Below are 7,661 nucleotides of genomic sequence, written 5' to 3'. Positions count from 1 at the left end.
GATTTCCTCACGTAAGAATCCCCATGCCCTTGATTTGGTCTTCAACTCTTTTCAGTTCTGGTCATAATTGACTCCAGTTCTTCCATTTACAAAGATAGGCTAGAGGTTTTTTTTTTAATGCCTTGACTTATTTGGTTTTTCTGTCCTTGGATATAAAATACTTTACAACTGATGGAGGAGTTGTTTCAAATATTAGTATCTTGTCTTTAGATGTTCAACAAGAACTTGGGCTATCTCCACAGCATATTTTCAGTGAATTAATAAAATTCATATAGAGAAAAAATTCCTTTAGTCCATGAGTAACTAGGTCTTTGAACTTTCATTCATGACTGGTGGCTAGCCCATGTTTATTTGCGGTATCAACAATAACTGTTTCTCTTTTACCCCCAAGGACCTTTCCTTAAAGGCATAAAGCATTTAGAGAATTAAGTAGTGACTGATGAGTACATTGTCTGTTTCTGTCGGGTTTGTTACCTCTTTCTGGTTATTAGAACTTGATCCCCCTTCTTTCTGAATCCAGATTGTTCCCTAGATGTTCTTAGATTCCTAGGGGACAGATTCCTCTTCCAGACATTTCCAAAATTCTTATCTGAAGGGCTGAATGATCAGCAGTTTTCAAAAAGTCCAGTGACTCGGAGACTTGTAGAAGTGATCTGGAAAGTCACTGGAGACTTACCCCAGCTTTTTAGAGAACATCAAGGGGTGTATGCTGCCATCCCGGAAAATAGGAGATAACAGAGTAGTCACTTGGAAGATTCTTGCTTGACAAAAGTGGAGCAGTGTTGATAGAATCTGTACACTCACGCTATTTATTCTAGTTCTATTTCACAAGTTTAAGAATCATGACACTTTTTTGTCAGTTGATTCTAATAAATACGCTATCTGGGAGTTCAGGGCCAAAACGGCATGGAGTGAATTACTGGCTCGTTCTTTTACATGTCAGAAGCCCAAAGAAAATAAAGCAAAAGAAGGGTACAAAATGCCTGTCTGACAGAAAGAACTTCATGAAATGTTTCAAGAGCCTTTTGTTTTATTTATTGAGTGTTAATTAGTGAAACTATTCTTCCTTTGACCTTCTGCTTATTTATTATTCCTAAATTGCATTTTTGGAATGAGTGAATTAGCAGAAATTTACATGGTCTGGACGTTCTCACATCATTTGGTAATGCTAAGTGGTGTTAGGGTGTTAGTGGTGGGATATAAACTAAAGCACTGGGTCATGCTTACCCGTAGTCCAAGAGCAGACGTTTTCTAACAAGGAATATTTGATACAGTCTTGCCTGCAAGTCACCTGTTGGCATATAATAGTGCAAGTCTATGGATCCTACACCCAGAAATTCCAGTTCGGAAGGTGTGGGGTAGAGTTTGGGAAGTTCAACTTTTTAGAAAGTCCCCACAGACAGTTCTGAACACATGATTTGGATAGTTTCTAAGTACGAGAGAATTGAACACAGGTTGTAATCCATAGGGGACAATTGGAGAACAAGAATATTCCTACAGTCCATAAGTGAACAGTTACAGGGGAAACTCCCATAAGTGTAAATTAATGTAACATGTAAAATTCACTTCTCACTTTATAAGTTGGAGTGAAGTGCTCTCTTCTTTCTGATTTGCCATTCAAGGGAGATTTGCTGTTAAAATGAATTGAAAATCTGTGGGATCCAGAGGGCAAATATATTTATTCAATTTGGACCAAGGCCAGAACACCAATAGATGTTAACATCAAAAGTCCTGTGAACAATGACAGTCGTTACACACAGTTATATTATTGAGAATGGAATCTAAGTATCGTCTGCCAACAAGTGCCCTGAAACTGGCGCATAAAGTATTTACCATAGACTCTCCTTTACTGTTGATACCTAGCAACATTTCCTTCGCTAGGATAGTTTTACCATTTCCATTATAAAGCCCATATTTTAGAGGTTGTAACTGGATTGTGGTTTTAATCTGTGTTTGAAATTTGGCAATTTAACTTGGAAAAAACCCACAAATTATTGGAAAGAGGTTTATTTTTATGGTGAAAAGTAGCTCTTGTCAAAGCTTTTTCCTGTGCTTTGCTTTTCAAACAAAGGTTTACAGGCCATTAGTCCATAATGTGAATTAACCCCATTTGATAGTTTTCCCTTTCCTTTAAGATGGTAAGGGACTCACTTTGGTGAAGTATCCACTTCATATTCACCATAACTACATAACATTTTTAAAATCTTATTTCTGTGGGACTTTGGCAGAAAGTCCAAAGACTTCTGTGGGATTGTAACTGCTCCAGAATGTACATAGATAGCATAATAGATCCAAAAGAAGTTTTAGAGGAACATAGTGGCAATATATGAAGTAAAAATCCATTTCCATGATGGCAGCACATAATGGTCCCATTTGGCTGCCTCATCCCAGGGGGGCCTTGGCCTGAGTAGTGATAAGTGAACTGTTTGGGGGAGACATGAATCAATTCACATCTTTGCCCAATTGTCTAAATTAAGTCTGCTTAAAAAAAGAGGAAAAAGAGTCTCCGACTTTTCTCAACTGAGCCTTTTTTTATTTATTTGGCAACGATAAAAGCAGTGTGTATATATTTTCTATTATTTCTTGAGTGCCATCCCAGATGTCAGAAAAACAAAGATGGCCAACGCTCCCTGCCCTGGAGGAGCTTAGAGTCCTTTGCAGACCGAAAGGTTCAGATACAGTTAAGTGTGATAAACCACTGATCTGGTCAAATTGTTTTGGAAACAAAGAAAGGGATCCACTAACTGCCTTTCTTAATAGACTTTATTTTTTAGAGCAGCTGTAGGTTCACAGCAAAGTTGAACAGCAGGTACAGAGATTTCCCATGTACCCCCTGCCCCCACACATGCACAGCCTCCCTCATTATCAGCATCCCCCACCAGAGTGGGGCATTTGATGAACCTACACTGACACATCGTTATCACCCACAGTCCATGGTTTACCATAGGGTTCACTATGAGACACTGTGTGAGTTTGGACAAATGTATGATGACATGCGAACACCGTTACAGTATCATACACAGTAGTTTCACTGCCCTAAAAATCCTCTGTGCTACTCCTAATCACCCCTCCCTCCCCATAACTCCTGGCAACAGCTGAATTTGTTTGTTGCGGTACACGGGCCTCTCACTGTTGTGGCCTCTCCCGTTGCGGAGCACAGGCTCCGGACGCACAGGCTCAGCGGCCATGGCTCACGGGCCCAGCCGCTCCGCGGCACGTGGGATCTTCCCGGACCGGAGCACGAACCCGTGTCCCCCGCATCGGCAGGCGGACTCTCAACCACTGCGCCACCAGGGAAGCCCTGTTTGTCTGTTTTTTTTACTGTCTCCATAGTTTTGCCTTTTCCAAAATGTCATGTGATTGGAATCACATAGTATGTAGCTTTTTCAGATTGGCTTCTTTCACTTAGTAAGATGCATTTTAAGTTTCCTCTGTCTTTTCCTGACTTGGTAGCTCATTTGTTTTTAGCGCTAAATAATATTGCATTGTCTGGATGTACCACAGTTTATTTATCAGTTCACCTACTGAGGGACGTCTTAGTAGCTTCTAGATTTCAGCAGTTATGAATAAGCTGCTATAAACATCCATGAACAGGTTTTTGTGCAGACATGTTTTCAACTCCTTTGGGTAAACACCAAGGAACGCAGTTGCTAGATCATTTGATGTTTATTTTTGTAAAACACTGAAAAACTGACTTCCAAAGTGGCTGTACCACGTTATTTTCCAGCCAGCAGTGAATGGCTGTTCCTGTAGCTCCACAGCCTCCCCAGCGCTTGGTGGTGTTGGTGTCAGTGTTCCGGATTTTAGCCATTCTGATAGTTGTGTAGCGGCATCTCAGTGTTGTTTTAACTGGCATTTCCCTGATGGCATACGATGTGGAGCATCTTTTCATATGCTTATTTGCCATTTGTATGTCTTCTTCGGTGAAGTGTCTTTGGCCCATTTTTTTAGTCGGGTTGTTTGTTTTCTTATTTAAGAGCTCTTTGTATATTTTGGGTAACGGTCTTTTATCAGATGTGTCTTTGGCAGATATTTTACCCCAGTCTGTGGCTTGTCTTTTTATTCTTTTGAACACTAATTGCCTTTTCACTTTAATGTTTGATCTTTCCGTATTCCTAGAAACAAAAGCAGAAAAACCACTTTTTTTCTGTTCCTGTTCTCTCTTACCAGATGCTTAGCTCCCCTTATTCTGCGTCAGCTATTCGTAGTAGGATGGTGTATTAGTCTGCTACACCTGCCATAGCACATTACCACAGACTGGGTCGCTTCAGCAACAGAATGTATTTCCTGATTGTTCTGGAGGCTAGAAGTCTGAGATCAAGGTATCAGAAGGGTTTCTTCTTCTGAGGCCTCTTTGGCTTGTAGATGGCCGTTTTCTCCCTGTCTTCACATGGTCCTCCCTCTGTACCTTTCTGTGTCCCATTTCAACTTAATTACCCCTTTAAAGGCTCTATCTCCAAATATAGTCACATTCTGAGGTACTGGGGGTTAGGACTTCAACCCCTCTTTGATATGACTTTGGGGGTGGGGGGTATACAGTTCAGCCCATAACACATGGTCGTCTTGGTGAATGTTCTATTAGTCCTGCCAGAATAGGAACACCAGGATTGAGGACTCTGTGTTGAAGAAAGGAATTGGAGCTACGGTATAAATGTTTGCAAAAGGATGGTGCTTTAACTGTGGACTTTTGAAAAGCATCTGTCAGGAAGCCCAGTTTCTCAGTGGAGTCCCTTTAGGCCCAGAAGGACTATACTTCAGGTCACCCCTACTTCTTTCAAAGGCCCATGAGCGGCCTGAGGGCCACAGCCTACTGGGCAGCCCCTGTCAGGGGCCGAGCTGCTCACTCCTCTCAGCATGGTGAGATCTCCCAGCCACTTCCCCTCTCAAGCTTTGTTCTCACTGGCTTGTTTTGCCAGTCTTTTCTTAAACTTTTCTTGTTACCATCGCTCTTCTTTTGTATTTTCTTTATACCTGATGGTAACGTCTGTGGGTATTCGTTGTTTCCGTTAGTGTCACCAAAACTAGGCTGACCCTATGTAAGGTACTTTATAGTTTCCTGTCATCCTTTCAGATGTCTCACACAGGTCCTCACAACAGCCCCATGAGGTAGCAGTGGATTGTGCCCCATTATATTGGTGAAGAAATTTAATGTAGTATAAGCTTCCTTCCTTTGCATTCCCATAGCACCCTGTGAAATGCCCTTCTTGTAGGACTGGTCCTGAATTGTTTTTTTGGTTTTTTTTTAAGATTTTACGAAATGTTCTTAATTTATTTATTTATTTTTGCTGTGTTGGGTCTTCGTTTCTGTGCGAGGGCTTTCTCTAGTTGTGGCAACCGGGGGCCACTCTTCATCGCGGTGCGCAGGCCTCTCACTGTCACGGCCTCTCTTGTTGCGGAGCACAAGCTCCAGGCGCGCAGGCTCAGTAGTTGTGGCTCACGGGCCTAGTTGCTCCGTGGCATGTGGGATCCTCCCAGACCAGGGCTTGAACCCATGTCCCCTGCATTAGCAGGCAGATTCTCAACCACTGCGCCACCAGGGAAGCCCCTGAATTGTTTTGACTTTCTCTTCCACTGAGTTCATGGAGGCAAAGGGTTGTACCTTGTTGATCTGTGCTTTGCCTATGGGAGCCAGCTCAGTAAATATTTGTTGAATGAATTCTTAGTGCAAAATAAGGTCACACAAGCACTTTGAAAAACTGTGGAGGAGTGAGTCCTAGGAATTACTTCTGTCCATGAATGGCAGTGTGCTGGAAAGTTCTCCAATCTCCTGTATTGCTCGCATGACTCAGGTGTGCCATAAATTAATGTCAGGAAATTTCCTTGACATTTTCAGATTTAATATCTGTCATTTCAACTCTTTGCAAGTGATAACTGAAGATGAGTGACGTCGTAGCTCTCATTTTGCTGATGCCAAATTTGAATTGAATCAAAAGGATGTCAAGTCACTTAACTAGTGAGTGAGCCTGGGTGCCTGCCCCTCACCCACACTGCCAGAGTCCTGTTCTCTGCTTGCTATCGGCCAAATAGTTACACTCATGAAGTGGTAATGATTGTATTACCTTGTGGAAAACAGGGCCCCCAAAGAGAGACAACAGCTAGTACTGAAAAGCTAAGGAATCTAAAAAACTCTTTTGGTGGTTTAGTGTTTTGTTTTTTGGGTTTTTGCTGTTGTTTGGTTTTGGGGTTTTTCTTTTTGTTTTGGGGGGGGTTTGCCAGGAAATAAGAGTTGTATGGGAAAAAATTATATGCTTTAGTGCATATGGGAATTTGGAGATTTCTGAGGGTTTAAGACAGCTCCCTTTTCAATGTTAAGGATTTCTACTCTTCCTAAACTGCTAAAGCGAAAGTGAAAGAGTTATATCATTGCTAGAAGTACTGAAATACAAGTAGCAAAGAGCCGCTGGAGTCCTCTTTAAGCCAGTTGACATTCTTAGAATTTACTTTGTTAAAGCCTCAGGAGGCATTAAGAAGAAGGCTGTGTCAGACACCCTGTCTGATCCAGTTCTTCTTATGGGTTATTCCACTGAATTTTAGAAATGAACCTTTTCTCTGTTTTTAATAAATAATAACAGCATACACAAAACAATTCATACCTACCAAATACATATAAAAGTAAAGGTAGAATTTCACTTAAGTACCAATTTGGTCTTCTTAAAGTTATGTTTTTTATAACTGTGAAAAACATTTTCGTTAAAGAAACTGATTTTGAAATGGGGAGTCCATTTTCCTTTTGTTTCATTTTCTTACGAATAAAAAATGATCTGAGGTTTTGGGTTTTTCTTTTTAACTTTCTTTAGTTTAAGTGAATTTTTATCGTGGGAGACTCTAACGTGGCAGTTCAGAACAATTCATGATTAGGAAGTGATTGTAGAACCACATAAAGAATTTTGATGATAGAAAAAGTGGTTCATATAATCCTGAGCTTTAGGGGAGTGTTGTTATTGTTAGACATTATGTAGTTTCAATCTTTAATGACTTAGAGAAATACTAACAATATAAGGTCAAAGTCCAAAACTAAGTAACCATTATGATTCTAATTTGTAGTTTATATGCAAGGTGGAAAAGTTAGTAAGAAACACTAGAATTGTTTACAGCTGTTATCTGTGGGTGGATTATAGATAATTTTTATTTTCTTCTTTATATAATCTGGGCATGTACTGCTTTTATAACAAGAAACAAATTATAAGAACTGAAATTTTACAAAGAAATGTTTTGTTCAACTTGAAATAATGATTCCAGTAGTTTAGCAGTTGAGGAAAAAAATAACATACAGATGAACCCAGGTCAGCTTTTTTCTCCCTGCATTTTTTTCCAAATCAAACATAATGCCTTATTACTCAGAGAGTGATCAGTATACCAGCAGTGTCGGCATCACCTGGGAACTTGTTAGGAACGCAAAATATCAGGTCCTCCCCAGACCTACCGCATCAGTATCTGCATTTTAACAAGATTCCCAGGTGATTCCTGGGCATATTAAAGTTTGAGAAGCACTGATTCAAGACACTCTCCTTAGTAACTAAAGCCTACTTCCATTCTATTCATCCATTGATTGGGGCCATCCTTTTGGCAAAACTTTACAATGACAAATGGGCAGAACACAGAAGGCCTAGCCAGGTTTCAGGTGGAATTGGCATGACAGCCTAGTCTTCTGAAATATATTC

General features: G+C 40.5%; 1 protein-coding gene across 5 annotated transcripts in view; it reads left to right on the top strand.

Moving 5' to 3' along the window:
• POLA1 (DNA polymerase alpha 1, catalytic subunit) overlaps window positions 1–7,661 on the top strand; it is a 303,889-nt gene that overhangs the window by 239,585 nt on the left and 56,643 nt on the right. The gene's annotated exons all lie outside the window — the stretch shown is intronic.

The sequence above is a fragment of the Tursiops truncatus genome, chromosome X (genome assembly GCF_011762595.2).
Source record: "Tursiops truncatus isolate mTurTru1 chromosome X, mTurTru1.mat.Y, whole genome shotgun sequence".
NCBI lineage: Eukaryota > Metazoa > Chordata > Mammalia > Artiodactyla > Delphinidae > Tursiops > Tursiops truncatus.
This window is presented reverse-complemented; position numbering and strand designations above follow the sequence as displayed.